The sequence below is a fragment of the Erpetoichthys calabaricus genome, chromosome 1 (genome assembly GCF_900747795.2).
Source record: "Erpetoichthys calabaricus chromosome 1, fErpCal1.3, whole genome shotgun sequence".
In the NCBI taxonomy this organism is placed as follows: domain Eukaryota; kingdom Metazoa; phylum Chordata; class Cladistia; order Polypteriformes; family Polypteridae; genus Erpetoichthys; species Erpetoichthys calabaricus.
Genome location: NC_041394.2, coordinates 285,016,365 through 285,041,191, shown reverse-complemented (window position 1 = coordinate 285,041,191; position 24,827 = coordinate 285,016,365). Strand labels below are relative to the sequence as shown.

General features: G+C 37.0%; 1 long non-coding RNA gene across 1 annotated transcript; it reads left to right on the top strand.

The window, feature by feature from the left end:
- The first annotated feature begins 13,863 nt into the window (after positions 1-13,863).
- LOC114662483 (uncharacterized) lies at positions 13,864-24,201 on the top strand. Its single transcript, XR_003717996.2, has 3 exons — positions 13,864-15,604; positions 19,549-19,679; positions 21,368-24,201. It is a non-coding gene; the product is annotated as an uncharacterized LOC114662483 (long non-coding RNA).
- Positions 24,202-24,827: the final 626 nt, after the last annotated feature.

Genomic DNA, 24,827 nt, shown 5'->3' with positions numbered 1-24,827 from the left:
CAGAGGATTACACAGTAAGCCATCAGCCTGGTAACAGACCTCAGCGCATTACTCCCTGATTGCACAGTTTTAGTAAGTGTCATTATGAAATGGAAATAAAATTGAAATTTTCAAAAGACATTTAAAAAATGGATTTTTAGATACTTTTCTATAAGAATTTGATAAAGAACTCCCTATTAGACCAGGTGAACCAATCCATAGTGTACATAATTGATGTATTACATTTTTATTAGTATGCATTATTAGAAAGTGGCTAACCTTTGCTAAAATCTATTTTCCAATATTCTTAATAATTGTATTGCAGCCGAATATCTTGATTTACTATCCATAATTTTAGAAATACCACTGCAGCAATGTACATATTTAAACAAACCTTTACTTATTTTAGCTGGATTATTCTTTCATCCTTCCATTTTTGTCAAAAATCAAATATCAGATTTACGGTGCCAGTGCTTATCCTGGACAAATCAGACACAAGCGAGCAACCATGTCTGGAAGCACTGCCAATCCTACCTGCTTGTAGAAGGTATGTCCCCAATGCTTAAAATATTAAGGTTCGCACCACACATTTCTAAAAATGAACTTGCTCTTCCACTGGATAGAAAAATGATGTGGTTGAAATATCAATTGACACATCTTTTTACATACAACACCTGCTGAAATATATTGATATTATTTCTTCATTATCATTTCATGTAAAGTGGATTTAGTATTGTTTTCTCTATTTACAGTACATTTCATTAAAATCCAGCATAATATATTGTTAACCACTTGGTGGATGGATAATAACTGCCTGTATTTTAACTGTAAGGAAATAAAATAAAAGTTCTTCTCATAATTGTCACTTCTAGCATATTTGTTATGTTACAAACAGGGTTTGTTCCCTGGTTTATGTTTTCCATTTTATTATTTTTGTCATTTTTGAATTATTAGGTTTCAGGTATTTTATGTCATTTTTGTTAATATTGTTATGTTTATTTAAGATTTATGAATTGTGTTTCCATGCTTTAAGAATGCATTCCCCAAGAGGCGGAGCCACCATTACACCATACCAAGGGACCGCCCTCCGCCCTCAGAGGTTTATCATTATTGATGGAGAAAGATTCATAATAGTTCTGTTACATAGTGCTCTTCACAAACTTCACAAATTACTAATTAGACAATGAGTATACATAAAGACTCGGATTTCTTAAAACAGACTGGAAACAAAATGGTTTGAAACTGATTAATACAAATGGAGCCCAACAATTTATAGTGAGTAACAGTGAATACATCATTGAATATTGTTATTTCATTTTCTGTTTTTTGTGCCTTTTTGCATCTGTTTTTGAGTTTCTGTTATTGAATTTCAGATTTAGAAGTTTGTGCATTGGATATAGCCTTGCTAGACAAATCATTTTACTCTTATTTTGCATTTTTTCACTTTTTGTTTTCTTTTTGATTGTTCCTTATTTATAAAGACTTGAAATTGACTTGTCCTTTCAAAAGAGAGGTTTTACAGTTTTTCCTCTCCCTTTTTTTTTTCCAAATGTTCATTTGAACTTCTGTTTCAAGCATTTCCCAGTTAAGGCACTGCAGAACACACCAGTGAAGACATGTCATTTGCTCCTTTAACATCAGCCACAGTATACCAAAAAAATAGGCAGAAAACAGATCAATATCAGGAATGCATCATTCACAAGACATTATGCTGCATCTTGGCTTTTACTCACTGCTGAGGAGGATTATGACACATTTGAAAAGGCCACCAAGGAAGCCTATGTGTGTTACTTCTACTTCATGGGAAACAGGCCAGCGTCAGATGTTTCTGTTTTAAAGAAGCACAGAGTCCTGTTGTAGAAACAACAGCTAAGTATCTAAAAAAATCACTTTTTTAGTTGTTTGCTGGTCTCATGTTGACCATCGCGCTACTAGTCATGCAGTGTGTTTGTTTGCTGTCACCTCAAATTCCTAATTTGAGCAGTTGCCATTTCAATTTAGGCAGTTCATAGCTTAGATATTCTATATGCGATATTCAGCCAGTGATTGGGAGGCTGTCATTTACCTAGCTTCTGAATCTCTATTTCTGTAATTTGTTAGATGATGACATTGTTGGGGGCATCACAATAATCTGATGTCAACTGAAACAGATCAGGCACCATCCTCCCATTGTTTGATTTTCTCTGATGTGAAAGATGAATTTGCACATTTCACTAGTCATTACCAAAACAGGAATGGATATTATGTTGTTGTTAATGTTAGAGAAATGAAAATTCTTGCATGGCCCTACATTTTCATGCCAAAAGGTCCCTCTTAATGCTGATGGTAAAAAGGTTTGGAGGCTTAATAGTGCATTGGTGAGACATTCAGTTCAATGTCTTGCTTCTGATGCTGATAGGGTAGGCTCCCGCTACTCACTATGCTGCAATAAGAGGATACCGACAATAAATTGATCATTGAAAGGATGGATGGATAATGATAATAATAGTAATGTTGTTATATGTACAAAACTCCAACACTAGAGGGCACAGTGGGGGTTATTTTGTCCTTTTTTTTTTCTTCAGTTGATTTCATTGCAATGCTCTCTATAAGCTGTGTCAGCAGTGGCGTAGCTGGAGTTCGCGCCACTCGGGGCGGGGCGGAGCTTCAATTTGCCGCCCTCCTCAACATATCTGAATATGTTAACCTATTTAAATAGAAAATTAAAATGACACATGGAGAAAAATTAAGATACATTTTGCATATATTTATTTATATATAGAGAAACAGCAATATTTTTTCACATATAATTATTTATAAGCATCAATTAGACAAGAATATAGTACAGACGCACTGATAAGTCGTGTTCTGATTATTAGTTTAATATAATTAAGCTGCGAAAACCAGAACCAGTGTAGTGTACAAGCGATAGGTGGGGATGAGCAAGAATGTATTCGGATTGTTAACAAAACGAAATTATACATTGTGAATTAGATAGATAGATAGATAGATAGATAGATAGATAGATAGATAGATAGATAGATAGATAGATAGATAGATAGATAGATAGATAGATAGATACTTTATTAATCCCAATGGGAAATTCACATTCTTCAGCAGCAGCATACTGATACAATAAATAATATTAAATTAAAGAATGATAATAATGCAGGTGAAAAACAGTTGTGAAAAAAACAGTTGAAAAACATTAGTTGTTTATCTTCCTAGAAATTATTATCGGTGTAATGTTTCTGTTTATTTTTGTTATTGCCTCATAAATATCAACTGCCGTGTCTGATGCCGTCACAGAAGGACCATATGAAAATGATTTTTGAAGCATTTGTGGATGAAAATCAGAGAATTTTACTTTTTTCATTCATGAGTGATATTTTTTCCGAACCCTGCTGCTTACACGTGAAGTGTTCTAAGCCTTTTGGACAATAATGCCACCCCCAAACATGTGCCGCCCGGGGCAGTCCGCCCCCTCCGCCCGCCCCTAGCTACGCCACTGTGTGTCAGAACATTGTTCATATACATGCAGTCGATACATTTTCAAATCTGAGTACAGTAATCCCTCGCTACTTCGCGGTTTACTTTTCGCGGATTCACGACTTCGCGGATTTTATATGTAAACATATCTAAATATATAACGCGGATTTTTCGCTGCTTCACGGGTTTCTGCGGACAATGGGTCTTTTTACTTCTGGTATTTGCTTCCTCAGTTGGTTTGCCCAGTTGATTTCATACAAGAGATGCTATTGGCGGATGGCTGAGAAGCTACCCAATCAGAGCATGCAGTTAAGTTCCTGTGTGCTGCTGATTGGCTCAGCGACGGAGTGCTGCATTAACCAGGAAGTCTCATCTCACTCATTCAGCATTAACGTGCTCTTGCTACTGCATTCAGGGGATTATCACCTTCATCGTCATCATTTTTACTGCGCAGCATATTCATCACCATCATCACGTCATATATAGCTACGTGTACTTCGCTATACAGTAAGTGTAAACTTATCTACCGATTTCATATTGTTTAGCAGTTGTCCCTGTTATTAACAGAGTAAAGGGTGGGTTGTAAACAATACAGGGAGGGTTTAAAAACGTCCAAATACACGTTAAATAATTAAATAAATATGGTGTCCCTACTTCGCGGAAATTCAGTTATCGCGGTCGGCCTTGGAACCTATCTCCCGCGATAAGTGAGGGATTACTGTAATCTGATCAACAGTCGCAGGGGGCTGGAGTACTGGAGACAAAAGTTTTATTCTGCTGGAATCCAGGCACTTCCAGGCAGGTGGCACAAGTGCATTGAGAAGGTTGGAGACAACATTGAGAAATAACATTATCAGTTTTGTTAAGGTTCGTTCCATTTTCTAATAAATCCAATTTTCTAATGTTAGCTTGACTCCCCTCATATTTTTATCTGGAAAGTTGGATGCATCAGGGACTGAGACATATTACAAGAAATATGAGGTTGTACAGTACACCCTTACTAGTGAAACCTCATTTCAAAAGAGTCCTATGTGTAAGTGTGGTATGGACATACTGTTAGAATACACCAATGTCTTTAAAATTGCAAACTAGATTGAAATGGTTTATAAAGAACTGTTACAGGGGCTGGCAGTCTTTTGGCCTTGAAACAGATACAACAATTTACTTCAAAATCAATCCAGAGGGGAAAAAGATGAGGTTTAAACCCTGCCTAAAAGAAAGAGAAAAACTAGATAGAAAAACATGATCATAAAAAAATGTCTTTTTAAATTTAATAGAACAATTAAGAGAGTTAATCATGGGTCCAGCATGCTTATCTCTCTATTATATTAAAACATCTTGGGACAAGACAAGACTTTTTCAGAGAGACGAAACATGATATTTTCAGAGAGATAATTTCACGTCCCGCAAGACAAGACTTTGTGCCAAGTGATGAATTGAAAACCTAAAAGGTCCAAGCGGGGGCGGAAATAAAAGACAAACAGTAGAAGAAGAAAAGACAAAGAGTAGAAGACAAAGTAGAATGTCATAAAGAGGTTCAAAAACATTACACATGGAGAGCAGGTTAGAGATTATGAAAGTACTAAAATTCAAGAGTCTCAAAAAACTAATAGTAAAGATTGCATTAGCGCTAACAAACGGAAATTATTACTCGGTGAAATAATGGAACAGCTAAAAGAGATCAAATATATGGACAGGTGATATGACGGAGCTACTACAAGTTTAATTTTAAAGAAACCACAATTCGGTCAGGTTTATATTTATGGTCATGGAAAAGCGATGCAACATAGAATTGAAAGAGTTAAACAATCGGACGTATTAGACATTCTACAGCCAATAATGGATACAAATCCATACAACAACTAGAACGTTTATTTATATAGCACATTTTCATACAAATAATGTAGCTCAAAGTGCTTTACATGATGAAGAAAGAGAAAAAAAAGACAAAATAAGAATTAAAATAAGAGAACACTAATTAACATAGAATAAAAGTAAGGTCCAATGGCCAGGAAGGACAGAAAAAACAAAAAAACTCCAGACGGCTGGAGAAAAAATAAAATGAGACCGCCCAGCCCCCTCTAGGCATTCTACCTAACATAAATGATCAGTCCTCATTGTATTCAGGATTCTCATGGAAGAACTTGATGATGACAGACATGTCGACTTCTGGTCTTTAATCCATCAATGTAGAGACATCACGGTGCTTTGATTAGGTGGTGGTGGCGCAGATCAACACCACAGAAAACCAGAAAAAGAACAGAGAGAAAGTATGGATTAGTACGGATTTCGGAGCCACCATGAATGATAATTAATTGAATATATACAGAGCATCAGGATGAAACTAAAATGAAGCTATGAGAAAGCCATGTTAAAGTAATGTGTTTTCAGCAGTTTTTTAAAGGGCTCCACTGTATTAGCCTGGCGAATTCCTATTGGCAAGCTATTCCAGATTTTTACGTGCATAACAGCAGAAGGCCGCCTCACCACTTCTTTTAAGTTTAGCTCTTGGAATTCTAAGCAGACACTCCTTTGAAGATCTAAGGTTATGATTTGGAGTGTAAGGTGTCAGACATTCTGAAATATAAGATCGAGATTATTTAAGGCTTTTTAAACCATAAGCAGTATTTTAAAGTCAATCCTTAATGACACAGGTAACCAGTGTAGTGACATTAAAACTGGGGTGATGTGCTCGGATTTTCTTTTCCTAGTTAAGATTCTAGCAGCTGCATTCTGCACTAGTTGCAATCGCTTGATGTCTTTTTTGGGTAGTCCTGAGAGGAGTGAGTTACAGTAATCTAGTCCGACTGAAAACAAAAGCGTGAACTAATTTCTCAGCATCTTTCAATGATATAAGAGGTCTAACTTTTGCTATATTTCTTAAATGAAAAAAATGCTGTCCTAGTGATCTGATTAATATGTGATTTCAAATTCAGGTTACAGTCAACAGTTACCCCTAAATTCTTTACCTCTGTCTTGACTTTTAATCCTAATGCATCAAGTTTATTTCTAATAACCTCATTATATCCATTATTGCTAATCACTAAAATTTCTGTTTTCTCTTTATTTAGTTTGAGAAAATTAATACTCATCCATTCAGAAACACAAGTAAGAACATTGTGTCAGTGAATCAAGAGAGCCGGGGTCATCAGGTGCTATTGATAAATACAGTTGTGTGTCATCAACATAGCTGTGGTAGCTCACGTTATGCCCCGAGATAATCTGACCTAACAGAAGCATGTAAATCGAAAAGAGCAGCAGACCCAGGATAGAGCCTTGTGGAACACCATATAGAATATCATGTGTCTTTGAAGTATAATTACCACAACTAACAAAGAATTTTCTACTTGCCAGGTAGGATTCAAACCAATTTAAGACACTGCCAGAGAGGCCCACCCATTGACTAAAGCGATTTCTAAGAATATTGTGATCAATGGTATCAAATGCGGCACTCAGATCTAGGAGGATGAGAACAGATAAATGGCCTCTGTCTGCATTTACCCGCAAATCATTTACTACTTTAACGAGTGCAGTTTCTGTACTGTGATTTGTTCTGAAACCTGACTAAAACTTACCAAGAATTGCATGCTTATTGAGGTGGTCATTTAGCTGCATAATGACTGCCTTCTCTAGAATTTTACTTAAGAAAAGCAAGTTAGAGAGAGTTAGGTCTAAAATTTTCAAAAGCAGAGGAGTCAAGATTATTTTTCTTAAGTATGGGTTTAAATACAGCAGTCTTAAGACAGTCTGGCAAGACCCCCGTATCTAATGACAAGTTTACTATGTCAAGAATACCGTCAATTAGCACGCCCGATACTTCTTTGAAAAAACTTGTTGGTATTGGGTCAAGGACACAGGTGGAGGGTCTCAGATGAGAAATTATTTTATATAAATCAGGTAAATCTATCCTGGTGAAAGAATTTAATTTGTTTATAATGGAGTACTGGGGCTTAAGAGGATCAGTGTTGGGGAGATGTACTATATTTTTTCTAATATCATTAATTTTTTGATTAAAAAATATAGCAATAGTCTCACAAGTTTCACTGGAAGTATTTTGGAGGCATTCCATTGAGTGACCTGGGTTTAGCAGACGATCAATCGTAGAGAATAAGACTCTGGGATTACTAGCATTGTTATTTATAATTCTAGAGAAATAGCAGCACCTGTCAAGACGTCCAAAAGTATCGCACTTTACACAAAATTTATCTGAAAAACATGGACAAAAAAGTTTTCTTGGATTTCTATATGAATCCAAAAGATCACGCTCGCATATATAATAAATCAACATGTGATGAATTGTCAGTGATAATAGTTTTGAAAGACCGAGATATCAAAGGGAGACTTGCTATATGTGTTTGTCCAAAAGCACAGCATGATTTTTCACAAGCGGCAGATCTGGGAAATGACTAACATATAGGGCCCGCATGGGGGTTGGCAAGCGAAGCGAGCAGGGGGCAGAACCCCCTAGTTTTAAAAATTATATTAGTAAATTCTTGCCTTGTTTTTAAAAAGTTTTGGACATATCCTCTTAAAGATAATATGACTTTTCTCTAATGTGAGACAACATACAGCAGAATGTTTCTTACCCAGAGTTGAAATGCTGTCTGCATCTTTATCAAGACTAACCTCTGGAATTGTTAAGTGTGTGAGATGTAGAAAGTTGGCTATGTTTCTTTCAAGAAAATTTCTAACTTGCATATAAGAAAAACAGGAAAAAAACATAATCCTGGAAAATTAAGTTTATCACTTAATTGTTCATAAGGTACAAATAAGTTGTCTATATAAACATGTCTTATTCCCTATACATTTTCCATAGAGAAGGTTGATAAAAGTGGTTATCTTGTGTAGGAACAACAGATAAGAGCTTCTCTTCCGTGAAATGCATCCTGCATTGATTGCATATTTTAAGTAGCTGTGACCAGACTCTCATAGCTTAAATACATATATTGTCAAACCCTCTTCATCCAATTCAGGGTCATGGGAGCAGTGCCCATCCTGGGTAGTGCTGGGCAAAGGTGGGAGAACAACCCTATACACAGGGAACACAAATCCAGACATCCAGAGAGTTGTAACATGTGGTGTGCTGATCAGCCTTGCAAGTAAGAAGTTCCCCTGTACTCTGTGCACACGACAATACTAGTATGATTACTGCTACTCACAAGAGCAAATATAAAATCTACAATTAGCCTAATACCCATGTCTTTGTTAAATGTGAGAGGAAAACCAGAATACCCGTAGGAAAACCCATGTAGATACAATGTTTAAATCTAAAAACAATGACCAGGCATGGGATTCAAACCCAGGATCAGCAGTGTGTTTGTCTGCAGAGAGAGTGATGTCGAGAGATGTACTTACCTCAGCAATGACATTCATGTCTTGGGTGACTCTTCCTTTGAACTCAGTAGACAGATTGGGAGAGCATGGGGGGGTCATGATGTCGCTAGAAAGGGGTGTGTGGCGCTCATGATATCTTTGCAAAAGGATGAGGTGTCCAAATCTTTAGAGTCCTGGTGCTTCCTGTTTTGCTATATGGTTGCAAGACATGGATGCTATAAAGTGACCTGAGATGAAGACTGGACTCCTTTAGTACTTTGTCTCTTCAGAGAATCCTTGGTTACCGCTGGTTTGACTTTGTGTCGAATGAGTGGTTGCTCATGGAGTCCTGAATGAGGCACATTACCTGCATTGTGAGGGAGCGTCAGTTACAGCACTACGGCCATGTGACGCGAATCCCAGAGGGTGAGTGACCTGAGTGGCTGGATTAGGCCAAGGGGACGCCCATGTAACACCTGGCTGTGGCAGATAGTGGATCATTTCCTGAGGGTGGGACTGGACCGCATATCTGCCTGGGGGGGTTGCCAACCAGGATCCCAAGCTGTTTTGTCATGTCATGGATGTGGCAAATCGATGTACCAGTGCATGCTCCCCAACTTGACCTGACCTTACCTCATGAAAATCATGTGATCTTTCTCATCGTAATATTGACTGTACACTTACAAATCTGAAGTAGATAACTGCTTCTCTGTGCTCACTTTTATAGTTGCTTCTGTTCATTTTTCTATGATGTATGTTATTTGTCCTTTAGTTACTATCGCTGGTTAGCTTTCAATCCTCAGGAATTTAATCAGTATTTAGAGACTGACAGAAATGCATATTATAAGATATATAATTGCAATCACTTGCTTTTTTGAGCCCTCGTGTCTCAATATTATTCTTTTATGGTGTTTTCTTTACTTTTGACTCTTTTAAATCCAGCAGCACTTTTCATAGCTGTAACTTCATTTGAGTTCACTTTTTTTTTTTTTGCAAATCACTCTGAAACCAAATATATTATGATCCCTGAATCCTGACAGTTTAATCCAGATAGTCCAAATTACATGTTGAGTAGAAATAGGTAATAATGAGTAATGCTAGCCTGAAAAGTGAAAAATGTTTGTTATCATTTAGTATTTTTAATACTCAGTGCCTCAGCCTGTAGCCCAATCTGAAGAACTCAAAATTTTATTTAAATGGGAATGACAAGTAAAACTATAAGCACCTTATTGATTTTGTTGTCCATTACTACATATTTGAGTCTGGTCAAATAAGAATGGCATCTTTAGAAACACAGTTTTCCCTTTATTACACACTTTTAACCATAATATTATAAAATGTCTTGTTTAATTGGCTCATTTACATTTATTTCCAGTGTTAGTACTAGTGCTCTATGTATCATTGGTCTTGCTCAGCTTGTACGCCTAATGTCTGACTAGTCTGCTCGTTTTACTTTATATACCGACAGATTACATTTTTAAGAATGTTAGACATGACTTTAATACATGTAGAAAAATGATGTGAATTAATCTACTGAACGTTATGTGTTCAGTAAGTGGAGATGTGCAAGCAATATGGAATAAAGTTAAACATCAGGAGATGCAAATTTAATAAAAGAGAATATGAAGAATGTTTCATTTAATATATGAAACACTTTAACCACTGTGCCAAATTTACTCTGCATTATCCTCCAGAGATAAGACCTCTGTCTATGAAGAACAGTAGTGTTGTCAACTTGAGTTATACATGAAAGCATGAAAGGTTAATAAGAGAGAAAATAAATTGTCTTTTTTCATTTAAACATGACATAAGTATTTTTAGCAAATGTTATATGTTGATTTTATGGCTTATAACTCATAGTGGAGATGAAAATAGATGACACATTCAATTAAAATCTATAAATTTGTGCTTTGTAATGGCCAACTGAAAGGATTAAGGTGGTAAATATACTCTCTGTAGTTATATAGATATGTAGAAGGTAATATCTCCTTTGAAATGTTAAATCAGCGATTCCCATTTTTCTTCTTGACTAAGCTCTTTATTATGAGTTCTCTTGAGCCATCTCATTTAGTCAGTAACACTGCACAATATCACAGCCCACTCACATTTATCTGTCTATCTTGAAGATCACCTTAAGGGAAACGAAAATGGACTCTTGGTGCCAGGAAAATGAAAATCTGATGAATGCTAGGAATGCTTATGTAGAATTGTGTAATGGCATCCATGGCGGCACACAGTGGTACGCCCGTTATCCATAAACTAGACAATATAGGACAAAATTATGGAAACAACTCAACATTTGGGAAAATATTTACAATTTTTATGTATTAAAATGCCATTTATGAAGATTATTGTCACTTACCTGCAAGATATTACACCATCATTTGAAAGTATATGTACAGTATAATGTAAATTCTGTAACATAATCTGTGAATAACTAAATTGACCTGAAAGGAAGTTAAATTATTTTCAGTGACCCAGAGATATCCATTTGCTTGTGAGGATACAAAAAATTGACCAACTTGCACAGCACAATTTCAGGGGGAAAAAAATATAAGATCACTGGGCAAAAAACTAGCCACTGACCATGTAAGTGGTGACAAACACTTCAGATACTAACAGAGGGCACGCCAGTATGAATACAGTCCTACAAATTGCTGTGTTGTGTGCTACAAGGTTTGTAGAGTGATAAGGAGTAGTGGTGTGCCACATGTGTTTGGGTCTTTCTGTGAAAAATGGACAGACGTAATTGATTGGCAAAAAGGAGCTATTGTGTTCAGCTGTGCCAAAGGGTATAGTGGGCAGGAAGTTTACTGCTTTGCCCCCAGGAAAGAATTGCTGTATACAGTCATTGCAGGCCCACAAAAAGTCATTTTCGAATGAACACTTAGAAGACTTATCTGGAGGAGAGTGCCATGGAAGAGGTCTTTGCTAACAGCTGTTCACAAAGCTGTACAGTTACGGTAGGTATGGTGCCACAAACATTGGGCTATTCACACCTGGAGACATGTTATCTCATCTGATAGGTCTCATTTCTGCTTGTTCTTGAATGATGCCAGGCAAAAAGTACATCATAAACCACGTGAAGCCCATCATGAGGACTGTGTTCAAGACACTGTTCAAGCAGGAGGTGGCTTGTTGATGTTCAGGAGGTGTTTCAATTACAAGGTAAAGGGTCCTTTGGTTGAGAGGACAATACACTTCGATCAGAAGGGCTACACTGGGCTTCTAGCTGACCATGTGTTACCTTTTGTGCTTCAAGGTTCACAATTTCTTCTATTTGGTCATGTTTCCACAAGAAAACATGAAATTTGCCTTCTCGGTTGCATCTGATAATAAATAGAAAAAAAATAAATAAAACAAATAGAGACAAGACAGGTTAAGGTAAGACAGCATTAATAGTACATATTTACACAAAAATGGTCATAAGATACATATCAAACCTCTACTATTTTCTCCACTATTCCTTATTAAAAAGTCATTCCCCACTAGGAAGAAAGGAATTTCTGGAATGATTTGTGTGAGTTATCCTTCCTGATTTACTGAAATTAAGTTCGACGTGTAATTGATATCTGTTATCAGTTGAGACAATTTCCCGTTTCTTTAGCATTGTCCTCTTACACACACTTATTAAATCAACTATATCAGCCCCAATAACTTAAGCTGCATGCTTAGTAATCTGCTGGAGTAGATTACTAAATTTTGGTTAGTCAGGCTACTAATCCAGGCAATGAAACTGAAAGTGATCACAGACTAGATCAGACTGCAATTAAAGGCCAACATGATGTCCTTGCTTACTTTATACAGTTTGAGTTTATAAAGGAAAAATAAGTGCTGATTGCATTTAGAGAATATGTTCTTGGATTTGTATTCCAGTTAAGACTGTTATCTAGGTTAGATCCTAAGTATTTGTATTCAGACACTACTTTTACCTCCTCCCCCAGAACAACAATGGGTGAACAAACAGATTTCTGACTCTTAAAGTCAAATATAATTTCTTTAGTCTTTTTGACATTCAGAGTAAGATAGTTCTTACGGCACCAGTTTACCATTCAGTCAGTCTACTTGATCACATCTCCAGAGTGAACACAGAATGGCTACTCCAGTCTGTCAAAAACGAACATTCTGAAGCAGTCTTGCATCCTGACTGGCCTCACAAAATCCCCAGATATAAATCTCATTGAAAGTCTGTGGGACTGCTTGGAGCAACAAGTGAAACGCTGGCGGAGCCATTGGGCTATTCTGGCCAAACTGTGGGATTTGGTGCTGGAAGAGTGGATGAAACTTATTGTTGCCTACATCCACAAACTGGTGCCATCCATGTCAGACAGAATTATAGCTGTTCTTTAGTCTCACAGAGGAGTTATGCAATATTAGATATCATTTAGCCAGGAGCTACTAATTTTTTGTCCAGTGAATTTATCTTTCTGTGTAAGATCACAACGATATGCATATTAGGTTAGTTGTGGACTTTAGGTTTGCCTTGCCGTGAGTTGGGGGTTGTGTGTGTGTGCAAGTTAGTACTCTGTTTAGGGTTGCTTACCGACTTATGCTGCTGGGATAGGCGTTAGACTCCCACAATGCTGGATAGCTAATATGGTGAAAAATATGACTCTCCTCTTTCGATAATGAGAAATAAATCTAAAATTAGCCACATGAAAGTTTATTTAGTGGTTTTGGTGTCCATTGATAGGCATTTTCACACATGCTTTCACATTTACTCCCACCAGCCCAATTTATAGTCAGCATTCAACCCAAAATGTACATCTTTATTTCTGGAGTTTATGCAGCACGGTATCTGGTTACCAAAGTATGTTAAATCTTTCAGAAATGAAGTCTTCATTTTTCCTGTTGTTGATGTAACCTTATGGACTTTGTGCACATTTAAATTAAATTTGTATTTAAATATAGTGAAATCAAAGCAATTTTATTCCAATGGAAATGAAAAATCAGCTGATTAAAAAACAGCTTGTTGTTATATTTTATGCCACCTGCTGGGCATCTCCAAAAAGTTACATAATAAGATTTTTTGTGCAATAAAAGTAGAATTCATTCAGAGTAAAATTTAGAAGCAAAGATTTCTGGGAAAGGTAAACAGTTTGAGTATAAGACATAAGTAACTAATGCAAGTTTAAATTTTAATATTTCAAAAACCAGCATATATTTTGCTATTATGTTTGGAGATTTCAATTATATTTGGTAATGTAGTTAGTTAAAATTATATGTGTTAATATTAATAAGAGCCATATAATTACTTAACAATTGTTCTATACATTTTTGTAGCAATAAAACTGAAAAATTAGGAGGAACAGTCTCATCTCTTCACTTTCCATGACAGGACCTTGGTTTCCATACAGCTGCATGGGGTATGAATAGTGTGGCATCAGTCAGTTCTTAACTATGAAATTAAACTTGTTTAATATCAATATGGGTTAAAATTAATAGGTGTATGCATCCCCATCACCCTGAATTTGATTAAGAGGGTTTGAGGAAGCTGTGTTTGTAATACAACTGTCAAATTTATTATGTGAACACATCCATTTAAAAATAATCATTTTAAATGTCTTTCATTACTGATATTTCCACACGGATGGAGCTTTGTGACTTAAATAGCCACTGATCCAATACACTGTTCATGATTACCTTAACATGGCACCTCTGTTCTTTTTTTTTTACTAGGATCAGCAATTTATAATCCTGAATTGTGCTCGAGCAGTGCTCAGGGCCCACGCTTCAAATCTACAAGTTACTTATATTTGCACTCTGTTTTAACTATATCTTTATTATGTATTAGTATTTGGACGCTAAGATAAAAGGTTATAAACTAAGAATGTTATTACCAACAGGTATCAAAAGGCAGAAGTCACTAAAACTATATATCTATATACTGTATATCCCTTGTTTTGTGCAACCCAGTTACCCAGACACAAGACAGGCAGGAGAGGACTGAGCAAACAGATCTTTTTATTTTAGCACTTGGAGGAACAGGACTTCAGTATCAGAGACTTGTCTCCATTTCTCCATGTCGATTTCTTGACTTTTAAAGAACCTGTAGGGAGGGGACATGTTCAGATGCAGTCTCCCCAGGACAAGACAGAGCAGGGCAACAGGTGAGTAAACTGTCTTTAAAGACAATGTGCAATAAGTGCTTTATGTGGTGTAGTTGTAGCTTATCCAGTATTTGGCTGCTTGAGGCTTTGTTTCTTTTGCTTTAGAATTCTGTATATAAGAGTATTTGGGAATCAGAGGATGCATTTTTTGCATTAGAACGATGTATAAAAACATTCTCCTTAATCTTATAAAGACTTGAATGGCCAAGGTCCTGTTCACTTATCTGAGCTAATCACTACTTACAAACCAGAGTGCACAGTGAGATCTCAAGATGTTGGCCTATTTAAGATTCCAAGGATTAATAAAATAACAGTGGAAGGTCGAGCTCTTAGTTACAGGGTCCTGAAGCTGTGGAATGATTTGCCTGCTAATATAAGAGGCGTCCCTTCAGTCTCAGCATTAAATTCCAGTGTGAAGACTCGCTACTTTAGTCTAGCATACACTGACTAGAGCTGCTGATTAGCTGTGCATAGTACAAATCTGTATGTTAGTCATTTATACAAAAATATAAGTATCACAGTATTTAAAAAAAAAATTACTACCCTTCCATAATTCTGTTTTCCTTTTCAGTATCTGGATGTGGCACTTGGTGCCACTACTTTACTGCCAGGCTGCTCTTCTGCATATGGAAAAGTAATTTCAGATAGAGGAGCATTGGAATCATCAGACCAAAGGATTCTCTCATCAGATTGGACAGCCAGCATAGACTCCAATATGGAAAACCCAGGAGCAGGTAGGTGGACAGTTGGCCAAAGTCTCCAGGTCTGTGATTTTATTTCTGACTTTCTCTTTTACAAACTTAACTCTCCAACATTGTCAACTGACCATAGTTCATCAATCAATTAATGGATAGGTATTGTTGATTTTGATTTATGTTTAATCAGTATCTACCTTGTTCTTGTGTGCTTTAACAAATTTGCATTTATATGTGTACCAGTCCTGTAATTAGTAAATAGTCTAATATGTATTTGTATTTTAACTAAGAATTGTTCACAGCACTCTGCACCTGCACTTTTATTGTGTTAAAGAATGTTTTTCCTGAGGCAGAAGCTGCGCCAGGGGATGAAGTACAGAGCTGTGTTGAGTGCCAGGATGATCACAAACCATTAAATTAAATGGCTATTTTTGCATGAACCATCTAGTTAACCTGGAGTTCATGTCATTCTGTCTATAAAGCCACAGAAGAGGTGCATTATATTTGACTAAAGGTAAATTTCTGAGGCAATGAATAATACTAGAGAGCTACGATAGCTTATTTAATTGCTAGGTATTTCTTTTCAAAGGACGAGTAATTGCACTCTTTAGGAAGTAATTTCCTATGCAAAAACATAAACTGATGATTCTTGTTATCAAAAATGTGATAAAAGACAGCACTCAGATCAAATGCGCTAGCATTTGTGTGCAGTATAAAATCTTTACTAAAGCCAGGACTTATCAGAACAAAATAAGATGACATCAAGGCTTTCAAATAACAAAAAGATCTTTCATCTTACCAGACAATAGCAAAATTCTTACAGCCCTTCATTAAGGCTGTCAAGGGTATAGACCTGCTAGCAAAATTGGGAATAAAATGACTGTAATAATTAGCTAGCCCTAAGAATGCATATACCTGTTTGTGGATCTTTGGACGCAGGTATGCAAGGACCTCCCCAATCTTTTTCATTTGCAGTTTAATCAAACCTTTAGCCATAAAACAGGCCAACTAGTGAGTTTCTGTCATACTTAATTTACAATTTTTTGAATTAACATCCTTTATTAGGCTATTGACTACTGCTTGAAGCTGTGTCAAGTGTATCTGCCACAATATCATTAAGATTTACCCTGAAATATTCTTTGTTAGGATGTAAAATGTGTTCCATTATACACTGGAATTTGAGAGCTGCACCATGGAGTTCAAAACAGAGTGAATTGGCCTAGTAAATTTGAATAAGCCATCCGGAGTGGCAAACGCAGTTTTCTCACAGCTAGATTCCTCAAGGGGCCCCTGACAGTATCCCATAGTCAGATTCAATATAGAGATATATACAAGAAGTGCTGCAATAGGCTTTAACAGGCCCTGCCTCTTGACAGCCCCCCAGCCTTGACTCTCTAAGAAGACAAGGAAAAATTCCCAAAAAAACCCTTGCAGGGAAAAAATGGAAGAAACCTTGAGAAAGGCAGTTCAAAGAGAGACCCCTTTCCAGGCAGGTTGGGCATGCAGTGGGAGTCAAAAAGAAGGGGGTCAATACAATATAATACACAAAACGGAACAAATCCTCAATACAGTATAAAAATAAAAAATTTACAAGTACGGACCAGAATTTAACAGTAGATGAAATCCCATAATATGATTTGGATTTGTTTAGAGTCCTGGAGACCTCAGCCATCAAGCTGCCTCCCCCATTTGGCCATTCCACAGCTGAAACAGCTCTGGGCCAGCCAATCCAATGAAAGGACCCCACTACCCCATGATTCCTGTGATCCTCCATCAGGGATGACTTTACCTTAGGCAGGCAAAACAACTTGGCAGCTGGGCCGTGGCACCAAGTGCCACATTTGAGTACTGAGAAGAGAAACAGAATAGGTAAGGGTGAGTAACAAATTATAACTATCATGTTACTTATGTTTTAGTACTAATGACTAACAACAGAGATGCAGTCTGTACAGTAAATCAGCAGCTCTAGTCAGGATATGCTAAACTGTAGTAGTGAGTCTTCAGCCGGGATTTAAAAGCTGAGACTGAAGGGGAACCTCTTATAGTAGCAGGCAGACCATTCCATAGTTTAGGGGCTCTGTAACTAAAAGCTCGACCTCCCATTGTTATTTTATTAATTCTTGGAATCATAAGCAGACCAGCATCTTGAGATCTTAATGTGCGCTCTGGTTTGTAAGTCATGATAAATTCAGACTAGTAAGCCGGACCTTGGCCATTTAATGCTTTATTTTTTAAAAGGAGGATTTTGAAATCTGCCCTAAACTTAACCAGGAGCCAGTGTAAGGATTTAAGAACTGGAGTGATGTGTTCGTATTTTCTTGTTCTTGCAATAATTCTTGCAGCCGCATTTTGGAAATAACTGGACGCTATATAAAGAACAGTTTGAACATCCAGTGAACACCTCATTGCAGTAGTCAATCCTACTAGAGATAAATGCATGAATTAATTTCTCAGAATCCTGTTTATTTAGAAAGCGCCTTAATTTCCCAACAATTTTTAAGGTGGAAGAAACATGATTTGGACAACTTTGTAATGTGCGCTTTAAATGACACGCTACAGTCAAAGATAACTCTGACATTGCGTGCTGATTCAGTACGATTAATGGTGATTCCAATTAAGTTAAATGATGACAAAATATTGTTGTGATCAGCGTCATTCCCTCCAACAATTAACATCTAATGTATGTATTGTCAGTGTTTAAACATAGTTAGTTCTCATCCATCCACTCCTTTAATTCACTAACTCAACTAATTAAAGACAATATTGGAGAAACTTCATTTCATCTACAGTAAATGAAAGGTATAACTGGGTGTCGTCTGCATATGAGTGAAAATTAACATTATGTTTCCTAATGATAGATCCCAGTGGAAGCATGTAAAGTGAAAACAGTAAAGGTCCCAGTACTGAGCCCTGTGGGACACCATATTGAACTTCTGTGTATAATGATGGAGTACTGTCAGCACATTTCTGTACATATTGGAATCGATTTGATAAATAAGAACTAAACCAAGCGAGCACAGTGTATGTAAGCTCAACATCATTTTTTAGCCTGTGCAGTAAAATAGAATGGTCAATGGTGTCAAATGCTGCGCTTAAGTCTAACAACATAATTACAGTGGAGTTTCCTTCATCAGAGGATATCAGAATGTCGTTTACAACCCGCATTATTGGCATTTCTGTACAATGACCAGTGCGGAAACCAGACTGGAATTTCTCAAATAAATTGTAATGCGTAAGGTGTGACTGAAGCTGATTGGCGACTACTTTTTCCAGTATTTTAGAGAGAAAGGGTAAATTTGAAATATGTCAGTAATTATTAAGTATAAGTGGGTCTAGGTCTGACTTTTTAAGTAATGGTTTAATGACTGACACTTTTAGTGGATCAGGTACTGTGCCATGTAATAATGAACTATTGATAATGTTTAGAATAGGCGCTGCAAGAACATCCATTGCACTTTTTGCTAGTTTTGTTGGCACTGGATTTAGGGAACATACTGTAGATATATGAGACTTGACCAAGCTTTTCCTAAAATTCATCAACATGCAGCACTGAGTAATCATCAAATTTTGATCTGACTGGTTGTGGTATGAGAACAACAGGGCTACACCAGTCACTTTGCTTTTGCAAATTTCCCATAATTCTAGAATCTGCTGTGCCTCCTCATGAATTACATTCTGCCTTGAGTCGGGTATGCGATATTGGTGCATGAGTACCTTAATGCCAGAGACTGTGACAATTTTATGCCCATAGAGTTCAGTTTACCTGGAAGGGAAGAAAAAAACATTACTACTGCTGTCAATCAACACAAACAATTAACTCCTCTGCATGTCACTCAAGTCATCACCAATAATAACCTCAGCATGAGAAACTGCAGCAGCTATCATCAAAGCTTCTCCCTGTTCTTGCCATTTATTCACATAATTGACATGCAAAATGTGAACAGATATGCATCGGCCAGGTATTCTAACTTTGTAATTCACAGGACCAAGAAGACAGTGAGCATAGCCGGCGCTGTTTGCAGGAGGGTCCAGAGAAAGAAAATCTTGGACACCTTGAGCAACACCTTGAATGAGAGAAGATGGATGCACATGAACCAGCAGCTCTGGAGCAAGGGTCCGTCACAGATAATTTCTGTCTCTCCAGGTGGCATGTGCACCCTCAAGCCTGCTCATTTGGTCCATCAGGGTTTTGACATAGTAAATATTATATATTTTTAGAAATGTAGGAAATATTATATATTTTTAGAAATTAAAAGAAAAAAATACAACCAGAACTCAAACCACAATGAGTCTGACATGTAGTCAGACATGCTATTATCTGCACTATTCTAAAAATGCTGTAGACCAGCACTAAGATAGTCCTTTCTGAATATTAATTGTAAAATATCAATATGGATTTCTCCAATTTTTTTGATAATTAAATTTCAGTGAGGCTGAAATGAGATTGGCTTATTAGTGAAAAACCTTGTTTCTTAGATTGTCCACAATTAGTTGTGTATATAAATAAATAAATTAATTCTATCACCGCACCAGGGGTTGGTGCTGTGTCCTAATGCCTTTCTCTCTTCCTCTGTCTGCATACTGGATGATTGATGGCTATAACTCCTCTGAAAACCAGAAGCCCCACCATCTTTGTCAGTTCTATCATGAACTCCTGTCTGGAAAGATGTCTCTGCAATTATTGTGTGTTTTCTTTTGTTTTTGCATTTCAATTTTATGGGGTGACCAGGCTATTATTCCAAATCTTTATTGTTCTCCTCTTGTTTCTCTTACTAGATATATATACAAGGTGGGCAAAAGTAGGTTTACAGTTCATATGGAGAAAGACATGTAGGTTATGATTATTATAATAGCTTTATTAACTCAAAAGAATATCACAATGGCACCTTGAACTTAGGTACAATCTTGTAAGTGCTCTAAAAGACCTAAACGATATATACAGTATGTTTCACATACTCACAACTGTAAACCTACTTATGCCCATCCCTTTGTGTGTGTGTGTGTATATGTACGATTCATAGATCTGAATCGCTGTCTGATTATTTGGATGGTTACCACTTGTGGTTGGTCAGCATCCTCAACATCCTCTCAATTATGAAAAGCAGATCACTTTCGCGGTAATATCCAAGCAAAGGTGCGTTCACCTGATGTGACACAAATAGGGCGAAACACGTGTTGTGTACTTGTTGTATTGCTTGGCAGTTATTGAATCTCATATCTATGAGCTGCTATTCATATTTATCACTTCTGTTTTTTGAATAAATAAATCTATGATTTTCATTTATGCCACAAAGCCATCTCTGTTTTGGAATGAGTCTCACCTTTTTGTTTCTTGCTTGTTAGGACTTGACAAAGGGTACTTAGAACATGGTTACAGGAACTTGTCTGGCTATCAGGGTGACATTATTTAAATTTGTGCAAAGCCTCCTAGAATTGTCCAAGTTTCTGGATAAGCAACAGTGAAATCCTTGCAAGTGGTTTTCTTCTTAGTGATTCTTTGGTGATGAAATAGTGTTTTTTCTTTTTCATTGTGATTTTTGGTTAGCGTTTCTAATTTCTCTGTTAGAGAACACACACTTTCTTGTTTTGACACATGCCCATTTTGACTTTGTTTGTATTTTGATCTCCTTCTCCATCAATTTTTCCTGGTATTTCTGACTCTGAAATTAGTGAGGCCATGTACTAACTACATACTGTATAATTGAGACCATTGAACACAATAGGACTCATTTGGTGGTAATTGTACTCCAAACCAGGGGTTGGCACTGTTGACTGATGCCTTTCTTCTTTTTCACTCTGCAGATCATAAGATTGACAGCCAAACCATCCATGACATCACATCTGTTGACCACCCTCCTGAACCCGACTCTTCATGCCCTGGAGCATTGATAACCATCTCAGTCTCCATCTTGAACAGTCATTGATATACTCACATCTGAGATGACATTCCTTGCATTTATTTTGTACCCTGTTGTACAATTTTGTTATCATTTATATGGGGAAAATGTTGGTGCACCAACCCTTTATGTTCTCTCTGTTTTTGTTTGTTATAATATGTATACTAGCCACAGTACCTGTTGAAGACAGGTAATAGAATAATTTTAAAATATTTGGAATCTCTTGCTCTACATGTATTTTCAGCACCTTTACACTTTATCAGCATGTGTCTGAACCTCTTGTCACCAGCACTTCGTATATCGAAGGTGTTCCTGTAAATCCTGCTTCTCAGACTTGTCGTTATTTTCAAGGTTTATCATGTCCCATCCAGTTTTATACTTTCTGTCTTTAAAGTTGACTATCAGTGTGTGCCTTTTCTCATCCTCATGTGTCTCACACTTGCACTTCTCCATTCATTGCGCCACCTGACCAATCACACCAAGCCAAACTGACCAATCAAATTGTTGTGTGGGACTGGACACACAAGCCTTAGGTTTTATGACAATACTAGGGGGCTTTGCCCCCTACTTGCTTCGTTTGCTAACCCCCAGCCTGCACTATGCGCCAGCCACTTTGCATCTCTGCTGCTCGTGTATGTGGATTTCACTTTCACCAAACAACAAATTAATTCTCGCAGATACGCCTCTTCATTGGGAAGAAACACTACTTTTCCCTGATGGCAACATGAATTAGATGATCTACAAGTCTCCGACTTAAAGTTTAAATCCGAATAATATCTACATACTTCTGTCATATCACTTATGTCCATATATTCAATCTCTTTTCGCTGTTCCGTTATTTCACTGAGTAATAATTTCCGTTTGTTTGCACTAATGCAATATTTACTTTCATTTTTTTGAGACTTCCGAATTTTAGTACTTTCATTATCTCTAACTGTCTCTGCATGTGTATTGCGCCAACGTTTTTGAACCTCTTTACAAGATTCTACTTTGTCATATACTCTTTTTCTTTTATTTCTGGCCCTTTGCATGGTTAAATCTCTTGGCAAAAAGTCTCATCTCGCAGGAGCATGAAATTATCTCTCTGAAAAAGTCTTGTCTTGTCCCAGGCTAAAAAGTCTCATCTCGTCCCATGATTTTTTTATATAATAGAGAGATATATACTGTATTATAATCAGTATGCAACAGTGACAGTGTTCCCAAAAAGTAATGCTATAAACCTGATTTCGATTTAACATCCATGTTGAAGCCTTAGTAGCATTAAAGTCTTGTTTGTAAAATAACAAGACTGAATGAGACATGCTGGAAAAGCCACAACGGCAATTTGTTAAGAAGTCTATCATTACCCAAACTGCACTCCCTCAAAGCCACACACATTAGACTAAAATAGGCCGTGAACTGTGATCCTCAACAGTTTCCCAAAATCAGTGCTTTTAAAGTTGGCTAAAATGAAAAATAAAACCAGATATAAATTATACATAGATGTGCATTAGTGCATTATCCAGTGCTCATTGTGGCTGCAAATAAATGCTGAGTTGATCCCCAACTGCTTTTGTTCTAGTGAAAGATCTGAATCAGTCTTTTTTTGCTGCATGCAGCAGCTACTTTGCTTGACTCTCTTAATTTGGTCTCTACTGCTGACACATACAATACGTTAGATATATTCTCTCACAATGGTTCTGTTGAACTTATTAAAAACCAAAGTACACAGTTCAGCTCTTTTTGGCTTTGGAGATCCAGCTAATTGCCTTAGGTCATGTGAAAAGTTAATATAGCCCTCCAAGTCAGACATCATTAATACTACAAGAGTCCATGGCTTCTGCTATAAAGTAATTCAAAGAAGAAAAAACAAAAAGCATTTTTTGTTTTTCTGGAAAAACCTGGATTCAGGTCAGCAACATTTTCTGTTAAAATGCCAGGAATATGTCAATTGTTAGGTGAAAATGAATAATGGGCAAGGAAGGTTCAACTTTCACAACATCTTACTGTGTACCTCTATAGTCTTATGCTGTAATTTGAATTCTATTTCTCATGCAACCAGTTTCATTGACATTAGGATGACATTAGGATACGCAAGTTAGGGAAAAGGATGGACAGCTGGATAGACTCAGTATCACTGGGAAACATGACACATGTAGGAACTGACATGCCTTGCCTTGGCCTGACTTATCAAAACCATTTCCTCTGTTCTAAGAAAATCATTCAGCCTGCCATCTGTCATTTGTAAGAAAATGACCCTACTTAATCTGACTACCTGTATCATGACCACTAAAGCATTGAAGGAGGGCCATTTCATATCACATTCTCTCTCAAGGCCAAGCCAAGTCTATGAGGCATTATGTCATCACTTATTATGGAATGCACCAGATATTAAAAGGTGTAGAGCAGTCTGAATTATTGTGTAAAAAACATTAACTGAAAATGGATTATGAAGGACTGTGAACAACTAACTGCATTGGAAAGACACAAGAAGGTCAGACGCAGGTGAAAATACATCAACTGTGTTTGAGAGGGAGCAAGAAGCAGAAATAAAGGCTACAAGCAAATACTTTAAATCTGCTGCTATATAAAAAACAAATGTATTGCAAATAGACATATGTTGTCAGACAACCTTATTTCTCTCACCTCATTGTTTTGCATTGAAAAAATAGTTATATCGAGGGTGAAATAGAGACAGCCTGTCCTCACCAGTGGGCACTAGAGAGGAGGGCTCCTCTTTAACTCCTTCTTCAGCTGGCTAAGATAGTTGTACTCCGCACTCTGAATCCAGAGACCTCAGTTTGAGTCCAGTAGCTTTGAGTGCCTAAGTGCAACATTTCTGGCAGGGAGGGGGGACTGGAATGGAAAAAGCTCACTATGAAAAGGAGATGCCCTCGAAGTCAGAAGTCCAAGTGGTCACTAGAGAGGGGGAGTTCTTTAGCTCCACTGGCTGACTGGTTTTTCTATAATCCAAAGGACATACATTTGAGTTCCAAAGCCGCTAAGAGAGGACAAGCAGCAGACAGGAGGCTGTCCACATAAGTGAATTCCCTAATAATACCTTGACTCGTGATTTAAAGTGGTAGGCAGATATTTATTTGATTTTTTTCTGCACTTACTGTGCATATTTTACACTTAGATTTACCTTGACTTTATTCATACATGTAAAAATGTTTCGCCTTAGATGCTGTTCAGATTTAAAATATCTAGCGACAAATTTTAAAACAGTCGATTGTAGAAGGTCAAGCATGAGAGCATTTGCACAATAAAGCACTTAGCCTTAATTTAAAGATACACCCAAGGATGCTCTGGGACACAACATTAGTGATGTTTCTTGAGGTCATTGGGTGTTTTGGGTCTCACAACATCAGACACCCTCACTCAGG